The 12,031-nt window shown below is 38.8% G+C and overlaps 1 protein-coding gene across 1 annotated transcript in view; it reads left to right on the forward strand.

The window, feature by feature from the left end:
- Nucleotides 1-708: 708 nt before the first annotated feature.
- SLC25A53 (solute carrier family 25 member 53) overlaps nucleotides 709-12,031 on the forward strand; it is a 61,340-nt gene continuing 50,017 nt past the window's right edge. Inside the window, exon 1 of the mRNA XM_053698945.1 lies at nucleotides 709-868. The gene's annotated coding sequence lies outside the window, so the exon portion shown is untranslated. The remainder of the gene's footprint in view (nucleotides 869-12,031) is intronic.

Here is a 12,031-nt window from a genome sequence, read left to right on the forward strand (position 1 = left end):
TTGGAAGAGTTAGTTACAACAGAGCTTGCAAGTGAGTGCTGGACTTGCTCCGTGTGCTGTTTTAATTTGTTTCATATTTTTCCCTTCCTGAGAGTGCTGTTGAGCACCCAGGGCTGTACATGTTGCAGGGTCATAGGATGTGTATCCAGTGCAGTCCCCTTCAGTGTTTTATATATATATATATATATATATATATATATATATATATATATATATATATATATAAATATATAACATTTTCTTTATTTTTTGGGGGGTTTTAGGTTGTTTTTTTAACAAACAATATTTCAGGGTTTTTTCTAATGTTATAGAATTAACATTTAGTCTACACATTACTTCCTTCCCTTATTTAAAAAAAAAAAAAAAAGTATTTATAGTATAAAATAAAGAAAATGTCTAAGCTATTATTAAAGAACCCCATGCCCAAAAAAATATTTATTTTCACAAGCTTAACCATTTTTTCCCTTTCTTTTTTTATACCTAGAATTTGGGTTAAACAGGTAAGAAAATGTTAATAATGTGTGCTTTATTATTTTATGCAATCTGTTCTAGACATTACTATGCAGTTTTATTATATCCTGGCCTCCCATAAATGTTAATCTTCAAATCCAGGTTATTGTTGTCTTTGATATAGTGTTTTTATTTTGATTTATTTTTCATTGACTTACTGTCTCTCCTCACACAAATGAAATATCTAAGGGTTTCTGCCAGAGAACAAAAAGCACAGACCTTGCTCATCCTCCCCCTCCTCCTACTAAGGAGAAAAAAATGCTTCAACACTCCACCAATCAGAGCAAGGAGGAAGGGAGGCTCCTTAGAATGTCTAATAGAGCTGAATCTGAAGACCAAGCGTGAGGATGCTGTAACGGTAAATCCACTCTTTAGTTGCTAAATAGAAATAACATTTTACTAGTGTATTAATTCTGCTATATGGTCTCTCAGTCACCTGCAGCTTCACTGACTCCTGGGCAAATATATGCACCTAATTCACTAAGACTACTCATCTCTCCACCCTTTTAACAAATCAACTGCATAGAATGAACTAATGAAGCTGGGAAGATAGGAGAGATGTCTTAGAATAGCAAAAGGTCAGTCCCACATAAGACTAAAGTTACCTTGTGACAGTAACATGTTAAATGGGTTAGAGGGCTAATCATTATTAGGACAAAAGTGACTTAAAGGGACATGAAATCCAGATTTTTTCTTTCCTGATTTAGAAAGAGCATGTCATTTTAAACAACTTTCTAATTTACTTCTATTATCTCATTTGCTTCATTCTCTTGATATCACGTGCTGAAAAGCATATCTAGATATGCTCAGTAGCTGCTGATTAGTTGCTGCACATAGAGGCCTTGTGTGATTGGCTCACACATGTGCATTGCTATTTCTTAAACAAAGGATATCTAAAGAACTGAGCAAATTAGATAATAGAAGTAAATTGGAAAGTTGTTTAAAATTACATGCCCTGTCTGAATCATGAAAGTTTAATTTTGACTAGACTGCCCCTTTAAAGGGACATGAAATCAGAAAATTGTCTTTCATGATTTAGGTAGAACATACAATGTTAAACAACTTTCCACTTTACTTCTATTATCAAATTGGCTTCATTCTCTTGGTATCATTTGTTGAAGCAGCAGCAATGCACTACTGGTTTCTAACTGAACATATGGGTGAGCCAATGACAATTGGTGTGTGTGTGTATATATATATATATATATATATATATTTTTTTTTTTTTTTTATATATATATATATATATATATATATATATATATATATATATACAGCCACCTAGGTTCTTTGCTGCTTGTGAGCTTTCCTAGATAAATCTTTCAGCAAAAGGATAACAAGAGAAGGAAGCAAATTAAATAGAAGAAAATTGGAAAGTTGTTTAAAATTGTATGCTCTATCTGAATCATGAATGTCTAATTATAACTTTACTGTCCCTTAAATAACAGTGACATGTAAAATGTTTAACCCCTTGACTGCCAGAGAGGTTTAAGGTTCAATCAAATATAGATGCAAAGTAACTTAATTATAATAATATTTATTAGCTACTTCCAAGTAGGAGCACAGTGTCCTTATGAAAGTGACATTAGTTTATTGGCCTAAAAGGTCAGCCCCACATAAAGCTAAAGTGACCACATAATAGCATGATCACAGAGCTAAAGGCCAATAATATGCAGCAACACAGATACCCTGAAACTATATAGAACTAGTTATTAATGCAAGCAGGAAGGAAATTATGCACACAAAACAGAAAACACTGCTCTCTTTCAGTTTCCTCAATGTAGTTTTGTTTCTTATATATCTGATAAGAGAAGATATACAGTGAAGTGAAATAGTCACACACGTAATCTTTTGATTATAAATCTAGTACAGGTTTTGTAGTACTAAATCATGGAAAGGAACATAGGCTACATTATATATTACTGCATTACAACAAAATTACTAGGGCCCCTAACAAAAGAATGCTTACACTCTATAGAAAATAGTTACATGTGCTATAAAGAGGCAGTAGAATGAAATGGTTAGATTTAGCTCTAGAGAGTCAAGTGGAGTATAAGGGATAGTTAAGCCATACCATCTTGAGAGATGTCTTGGAATCGTGAGAACAGGTTTGCTTAGGAGAGATGTAATACTGACAGCAGAGTGGATGGTTCATATGGTAGTGTATTTGGATATAAAAAGGGAGTAACATGAAAGAACCAATAAAGTCAAAATTAAATGTTCATGATTCAGATAGAACTTAAAATTTTTAAAACTTTGTAATTGACTGCTGTTATCACAAATGGTTTTGGTCTTTTGGTATCCTTTGTTAATGAATAAACCTAGGTAGGTTGAAAGGAATTTAGGAGTGTTGCATGTCTTTAAAGGGATACTAAACCCAAATTGTTTATTTTCTGATTCAGATAGAGCATGCAATTTTAACCAACTTTCTAATTTATTCCTATAATGTAGCCACCAATCAGCAAGTGCTATCCAGGGTCTGAACCAAAAATGGCCCGGTTCCTACGTTTTCATTACTTCTTTTTCAAATAAATATGCCAGGAGAATGAAGAAAAAATAATAGGAGTAAATTAGAACATTGCTTAAAATTGCCTGCTCCATCTGATTCATGAAAGAAAAATGTGGGTTTAGTATCCCTTTAAAGGGCCATGATAAAAAAAAAGAAGTCAAAATCGCTAAGGGATATATATCAATAACAGGACAAAGCATTACGCATTTATCTATACAGTACATATAATCAGCAAAAGCAAGCGATCCGCTAATAATTGTACAAAGTGATAATAGTGCACATCAATTCAAATAACAAATCCCATCAATCTAGGGCTAAGTAAAGAGCACTATCTCATGCAAAGCATAGTCCTAAATCACCTGATTTAATATAAACAATCCAAATGATAACTCCTATTATTTCTGAATTGCACATAAGCCTGGAGTAGTTGTAAACGTAAAAAGAAACTTATAGTGTCCGGAAAAAGTGAAAAGTAGACTTCTGTAGACGTCATTTAGGCTAAGGACATAACCATAAAACAAAATACCATGTGTCCATTGGAGTGAAGCAGCTGGTGCTGTGCACAGACCAACTAATTGCAAACCAACTAATCAATCATGAGATTCCTTGACAACTATTTCTTTCATGTAATTGGCAAGAGTCCATGAGCTAGTGACGTATGGGATATACAATCCTACCAGGAGGGGCGAAGTTTCCCAAACCTCAAAATGCCTATAAATACACCCCTCACCACACCCACAATTCAGTTTTACAAACTTTGTCTCCTATGGAGGTGGTGAAGTAAGTTTGTGCTAAGATTTCTATGTTGACATGCGCTTCTCAGCATTTTGAAGCCCGATTCCTCTGAGTACAGTGAATGTCAGAGGGATGTGAAGGGAGTATCACCTATTGAATGCAATGGTTTTCCTCACGGGAGATCTATTTCATAGGTTCTCTGTTATCAGTCGTAGATTTTCATCTCCTACCTCCCTTTTCAGATCGACGATATACTCTCATATTCCGTTACCTCTACTGATAACCATTTCAGTACTGGTTTGGCTATCTGCTATATGTGGATGGGTGTCTTTTGGTAAGTGTTTTTATTACTTAAGACACTCTCAGCTATGGTTTGGCACTTTATGTATTTATATAAAGTTCTAAATATATGTATTGTACTTATATTTGCCATGATTCAGGTTTCAGTAAATTTCCTTTTGCAGACTGTCAGTTTCATATTTGGGAAATGCATTTTTTAGGAAAACTTATTTCTTACCTGGGGTATAGTCTTTTTTTCAAATTGACTGTCATTTTAAATTTGCGGGCAGAATTAGGCTCGCGAGGGTGCAAAATGCTAAAATATATTGCGTCATTTTTGGCGCAAAGTTACGTTCGATGATGCAAATTCGTCATTTCCGGCATCTTTGTTTGTTGCCGAGTCCTTTCACAAGGTTGCGTCTTCATTGACGCGAGTGTGTCATTTCCGGATATTGTTAGCGGCAAAAAATATTTTCTCTGTTTGTTTGTGCGTCATACTTGGCGCCAAATATTTTCATTATTTTAAACCCCATTCCTATGTGCCTCTTGCCTTTTTTTTCTATCAGAGGGCTATGCTGTTTGCATTTTTTTTCCCCATTCCTGAAACTGTCATATAAGGAAATTGATAATTTCTCCAACATAGGTGTGTCCGGTCCACGGCGTCATCCTTACTTGTGGGATATTCTCCTCCCCAACAGGAAATGGCAAAGAGCCCAGCAAAGCTGGTCACATGATCCCTCCTAGGCTCCGCCTTCCCCAGTCATTCTCTTTGCCGTTGCACAGGCAACATCTCCACGGAGATGGCTAAGAGTTTTTTGGTGTTTAAATGTAGTTTTTATTCTTCAATCAAGAGTTTGTTATTTTAAAATAGTGCTGGTATGTACTATTTACTCTGAAACAGAAAAGAGATGAAGATTTCTGTTTGTAAGAGGAAAATGATTTTAGCAACCGTTACTAAAATCGATGGCTGTTTCCACACAGGACTGTTGAGATGAATTAACTTCAGTTGGGGGAAACAGTGAGCAGACTTTTGCTGCTTGAGGTATGACACATTTCTAACAAGACTTGGTAAAGCTGGAAGCTGTCATTTTCCCTATGGGATCCGGTAAGCCATTTTCTTAGTTTTAAATATAAGAATAAAGGGCTTCACAAGGGCTTTAAAGACTGGTAGACATTTTTCTGGGCTAAAACGATTACTTTATAAGCATATTTAATGGTTTATAACTTTGAAGAGTTATTTTAATCTTGGGAATTCTGTTAAAAAAACTGCAGGCACTGTATTGGACACCTTTTTCACTGGGGGCCTTTTCTAGTCATAGGCAGAGCCTCATTTTCGCGCCACTAATGCGCAGTTGTTTTTGAGAAGCAAGGCATGCAGATGCATGTGTGAGGAGCTCAGATCCACTGAAAAAGCTTATTGAAGGCGTCATTTGGTATCATATTCCCCTCTGGGCTTGGTTGGGTCTCAGCAAAGCAGATACCAGGGACTGTATAGGGGTTAAATGTAAAAACGGCTCCGGTTCCGTTATTTTAAGAGTTAAAGCTTTCAAATTTGGTGTGCAATATTTTTAAGGCTTTAAGACACTGTGGTTAAATTTTGGTGAATTTTGAACTATTCCTTCATACTTTTGCACATATTCAGTAATAAAGTGTGTTCAGTTTAAAATTTAAAGTGACAGTAACGGTTTTATTTTAAAACGTTTTTTGTGCTTTGTTATCAAGTTTATGCCTATTAGCATGTCTGAACCATCAGATAGACGATGTTCTGTATGTTCGGAAGCCAAGGTTCCTCTCCATTTAAATATATGTGATGAATGTGACAAACAAAGTAGGGACAATGATGCCACTGATAATAATGTTGCCCAAAATGATTCCTTAAGTGAGGGGAGTAAGCATGGTACTGCATCATCTCCTTCTATGTCTACACCAGTCTTGCCCACTCAGGAGGTCCCTAGTTCATCTAGTGCGCCAATCCTCCTTACTATGCAACAATTAACGGCTGTAATGGATAATTCTTTTAAAAACATTTTAGCCAAAATGCCCACTTATCAGCGAAAGCGCGACTGCTCTGTTTTAGATACAGAAGAGCATGAGGACGCTGATGATAATGGTTCTGACATGCCCTTACACCAGTCTGAAGGGGCCAGGGAGGTTTTGTCTGAGGGAGAAATTTCAGATTCAGGAAAAATTTCTCAACAAGCTGAACCTGACGTTATTACATTCTAATTTAAATTGGAACATCTCCGCGCTCTGCTTAAGGAGGTGTTATCTACTCTGGATGATTGTGACAATTTGGTCATTCCAGAGAAATTATGTAAGATGGACAAGTTCCTAGAGGTCCCGGTGCCCCCCGAAGCTTTTCCTATACCCAAGCGGGTGGCGGACATTGTAAATAAAGAATGGGAAAGGCCCGGCATACCTTTTGTCCCTCCCCCTATATTTAAGAAATTATTTCCTATGGTCGACCCCAGGAAGGACTTATGGCAGACAGTCCCCAAGGTCGAGGGGGCGGTTTCTACTCTAAACAAACGCACCACTATCCCTATAGAAGATAGTTGTGCTTTCAAAGATCCTATGGATAAAAAATTAGAGGGTTTGCTTAAAAAGATGTTTGTTCAGCAAGGTTACCTTCTACAACCAATTTCATGCATTGTTCCTGTCACTACAGCAGCGTGTTTCTGGTTCGAAGAACTAGAAAAGTCGCTCAATAAAGCATCTTCTTATGAGGAGGTTATGGACAGAGTTCAAGCACTTAAATTGGCTAACTCTTTTACCTTAGACGCCACTTTGCAATTAGCTAGATTAGCGGCGAAAAATTCAGGTTTTGCTATTGTGGCGCGCAGAGTGCTTTGGCTAAAGTCTTGGTCAGCGGATGTGTCCTCCAAGAACAAATTGCTTAACATCCCTTTCAAGGGGAAAACGCTGTTTGGCCCTGACTTGAAAGAGATTATTTCAGACATCACTGGGGGAAAGGGCCACGCCCTTCCTCAGGATAGGTCTTTTAAGGCTAAAAATAAAACAAATTTTCGTCCCTTTCGCAGAAACGGACCAGCCTCAAATTCTACATCCTCTAAGCAAGAGGGTAATTCTTCTCAAACCAAGCCAGCCTGGAGACCGATGCAAGGCTGGAACAAAGGTAAGCAGGCCAAGAAGCCTGCTACCGCTACTAAGACAGCATGAGATGCTGGCCCCCGATCCGGGACCGGATCTGGTGGGGGGCAGACTCTCTCTCTTCGCTCAGGCTTGGGCAAGAGATGTTCAGGATCCTTGGGCGCAAGAAATAGTTTCTCAAGGTTATCTCCTGGAATTCAAGGAACTACCCCCAAGGGGAAGGTTCCACAGGTCTCAATTGTCTTCAGACCAAATAAAAAGACAGGCATTCTTACATTGTGTAGAAGACCTGTTAAAAATGGGAGTGATTCATCCTGTACCATTAGGAGAACAAGGGATGGGGTTTTACTCCAATCTGTTCATAGTTCCCAAAAAAGAGGGAACATTCAGGCCAATTTTGGATCTCAAGATCCTAAACAAATTTCTCAGGGTTCCATCGTTCAAAATGGAAACCATTCGGACAATTCTTCCTACCATCCAGGAAGGTCAATTCATGACCACGGTGGATTTAAAGGATGCATATCTACATATTCCTATCCACAAGGAACATCATCGGTTCCTAAGGTTCGCCACCAGTTTGTGGCACTTCCATTCGGATTAGCCACTGCTCCAAGAATTTTCACAAAGGTACTAGGGTCCCTTCTAGCGGTGCTAAGGCCAAGGGGCATTGCAGTAGTACCTTACTTGGACGACATACTGATGGAAGTAATAGGTTTGATGGTTGCGGCAATGGACATAGTTCCTTTTGCGCGAATTCATCTAAGACCATTACAACTGTGCATGCTCAGACAGTGGAATGGGGATTATACAGACTTGTCCCCGACGATCCAAGTAGATCAGAGGACCAGAGATTCACTCAGTTGGTGGCTGACCCTGGACAACCTGTCTCAAGGGATGAGCTTCCGCAGACCAGAGTGGGTCATTGTCACGACCGACGCCAGTCTGGTGGGCTGGGGCGCGGTCTGGAAACCCCTGAAAGCTCAGGGTCTATGGTCTCGGGAAGAATCTCTTCTCCCGATAAACATTCTGGAACTGAGAGCGATATTCAATGCTCTCAAGGCTTGGCCTCAACTAGCAAAGGCCAAATTCATAAGGTTTCAATCAGACAACATGACGACTGTTGCATATATCAACCATCAGGGGGGAACAAGGAGTTCCCTGGCGATGGAAGAAGTGACCAAAGTAATTCAATGGGCGGAGATTCACTCCTGCCACTTGTCTGCAATCCACATCCCAGGAGTGGAAAATTGGGAAGCGGATTTTCTGAGTCGTCAGACATTTCATCCGGGGGAGTGGGAACTCCATCCGGAAATCTTTGCCCACATAACTCAATTATGGGGCATTCCAGACATGGATCTGATGGCGTCTCGTCAGAACTTCAAGGTTCCTTGCTACGGGTCCAGATCCAGGGATCCCAAGGCGACTCTAGTAGATGCACTAGTAGCGCCCTGGACCTTCAACCTAGCTTATGTATTCCCACCGTTTCCTCTCATTCCCAGGCTGGTAGCCAGGATCAATCAGGAGAGGGCTTCGGTGATCTTGATAGCTCCTGCGTGGCCACGCAGAACTTGGTATGCAGACCTGGTGAATATGTCATCGGCTCCACCATGGAAGCTACCTTTGAGACGGGACCTTCTTGTTCAAGGTCCGTTCTAACATCCGAATCTGGCCTCACTCCAACTGACTGCTTGGAGATTGAACGCTTGATTTTATCAAAGCGTGGGTTCTCAGATTCTGTCATTGATACTCTTATTCAGGCTAGAAAGCCTGTAACTAGAAAAATTTACCATAAAGTATGGAAAAAATATATCTGTTGGTGCGAATCGAAAGGATTCCCATGGAACAAGATAAAAATTCCTAAGATTCTATCCTTTCTACAAGAGGGTTTGGAGAAAGGATTATCTGCAAGTTCTTTGAAGGGACAGATTTCTGCTTTATCTGTTTTACTTCACAAAAAGCTGGCGGCTGTGCCAGATGTTCAAGCTTTTGTTCAGGCTCTGGTTAGAATCAAGCCTGTTTACAAACCTTTGACTCCTCCTTGGAGTCTCAATTTAGTTCTTTCAGTTCTTCAAGGGGTTCCGCTTGAACCCTTACATTCCGTAGATATTAAGTTATTATCTTGGAAAGTTTTGTTTTTGGTTGCAATTTCTTCTGCTAGAAGAGTTTCAGAGTTATCTGCTCTGCAGTGTTCTCCTCCTTATCTGGTGTTCCATGCAGATAAGGTGGTTTTGCGTACTAAACCTGGTTTTCTTCCGAAAGTTGTTTCTAACAAAAATATTAACCAGGAGATAGTTGTGCCTTCTTTGTGTCCGAATCCAGTTTCAAAGAAGGAACGTTTGTTGCACAATTTGGATGTAGTTCGTGCTCTAAAATTCTATTTAGAGGCTACAAAGGATTTCAGACAAACATCTTCCTTGTTTGTTGTTTATTCTGGTAAAAGGAGAGGTCAAAAAGCAACTTCTACCTCTCTCTCTTTTTGGCTTAAAAGCATCATCCGATTGGCTTATGAGACTGCCGGACGGCAGCCTCCTGAAAGAATCACAGCTCATTCCACTAGGGCTGTGGCTTCCACATGGGCCTTCAAGAACGAGGCTTCTGTTGATCAGATATGTAAGGCAGCGACTTGGTCTTCACTGCACACTTTTACCAAATTTTACAAATTTGATACTTTTGCTTCTTCTGAGGCTATTTTTGGGAGAAAGGTTTTGCAAGCCGTGGTGCCTTCCATCTAGGTGACCTGATTTGCTCCCTCCCATCATCCGTGTCCTAAAGCTTTGGTATTGGTTCCCACAAGTAAGGATGACGCCGTGGACCGGACACACCTATGTTGGAGAAAACAGAATTTATGCTTACCTGATAAATTACTTTCTCCAACGGTGTGTCCGGTCCACGGCCCGCCCTGGTTTTTTAATCAGGTCTGATGAATTATTTTCTCTAACTACAGTCACCACGGTATCATATGATTTCTCCTATGCATATTCCTCCTTTACGTCGGTCGAATGATTGGGGAAGGCGGAGCCTAGGAGGGATCATGTGACCAGCTTTGCTGGGCTCTTTGCCATTTCCTGTTGGGGAGGAGAATATCCCACAAGTAAGGATGACGCCGTGGACCGGACACACCGTTGGAGAAAGTAATTTATCAGGTAAGCATAAATTCTGTTTTTGCTTTATATGATGTTTTTTCTCTTACATTTGCAAGATGTCTCAATCTGATCCTGTTTCAGAAGTCACTGTTAGATTCCTGCTGACTGATTTCAGTTCTACCAAAGCTAAGTACATTTGTTGTAAACTTGTGGAGGTTATATCTCCAGCTGTGGTTTGTACTAAGTTGTCTTGATACACTTTTACATGCAGAGAATGTGTCCATCAGTAATAGTACATTGCCTGTTGTTGTTCTTTTAACATCTAATGTACAAAACATACTTGTGAATTTATAACAATTTATTGCTGTTTCTATTCAGAAGGCTTGGTCTGCCTTCCCGCCTTCTAATAAATGCAAAGGTCTTTTAAAACTTCTCATAAAGTTGATGAAATTTCAAATGACCGACAACATACTGAATTATCCTCCTCTGATGAGGATCTATCTGATTCAGAAGATTTTTCCTCAGATATTGACACTGACAAATCTACTTATTTATTTAAAATGGAGTACATTCGTTCTTTGTTGAAGAAGTGTTGATTATTGGATATTGAGGAGACTAGTCCTCTTGATATTAAAACTAGTAAACGTTTAAATTCTGTTTATAAACCTTCTGTGGTTGTTCCAGCGGTTTTTCCAGTTCCTGATGCTATTTCTGATATGATTTCTAAGGAATGGAATAGGTCTGGTACTTATTTTATTCCTTCTTTAAGGTTTTAAAAATTGTATCCTTTGCCAGCAGTTAGATTGGAGTTTAAAAATCCCCAAAGTTGGGGTTCTCTCTACTCTTGCTAAACGTACTACTATTCCTATGCAAAATAGTATTTATTTTTAGATCCTTTAGATAGGAAACTTGTATCTTATCTAAGGAAAGTTTATTTATTTTCAGGTCTTTTTCTTAGGCCTGCAATGTCTTTGGCTGTTGTTGCAGCTGTTTCAACCTTTTGTTTGGAAACTTTAGCGCAACAAGTATCGGTTCATGATTTGTCTAGCATTGTTAACTTGATTCAACATGCTAATAATTTCATTTGTGATGCCATTTTTTGATATTATCAAAATTTACGTTAAATCTAGGTCTTTAGCTACTTTAGCTAGAAGAGATTTGTGGCTTAAATCTTGGAAATGCTGATATGACTTTAAAGTTGAGATTGCTATTTCTTTTCTTCCAAGGTAATAAATTATTTGGTTCACAGTTGGATTCAATAATTTCAACTGTCACTGTGGGGAAGGGAGTTTTTTTGCCTCAAGATTAAGATCTAAGGGTAAATCTAAAGCTTCTATCCGTTTTCGTTCTTAAATATGGAACAGAAATCTTATTCTTCCCCAAGGAATCTATTTCCAATTGGAAGCCTTCTTCAAATTGGAATAAATCCAAGCCATTTAAGAGATCAAAGCCAGCCCCCAAGTCCGCATGAAGGTGCGGCTCTTTTCCAGCTCACCCGGTAAGGGGCAGATTAAGATTTTTCTAAGATGTTTGGGTCAATTCGGTCCAAAATCATTGGATTCAGAATATTGTCTCTCAGGGGTACAGAATAGGATTCAGGGTAAGACCGTTTGTGAGAAGATTTTTCTCTCACGTATTCCAGCAAACCCAGTAAGGCTCAGACTTTCCTGAAGTGTGTTTCAGGAACAGGGTCTGGGGTTTTATTCAAATCTATTCATTGTCCCAAAGAAAGAAGATTCATTCAGACCAGTTTTGGATCTAAAATTTTTTAATCAATATGTAAAAGTACCAATTTTCAAAATGG

Source organism: Bombina bombina, chromosome 1, assembly GCF_027579735.1.
Source record: "Bombina bombina isolate aBomBom1 chromosome 1, aBomBom1.pri, whole genome shotgun sequence".
In the NCBI taxonomy this organism is placed as follows: Eukaryota; Metazoa; Chordata; class Amphibia; order Anura; family Bombinatoridae; genus Bombina; species Bombina bombina.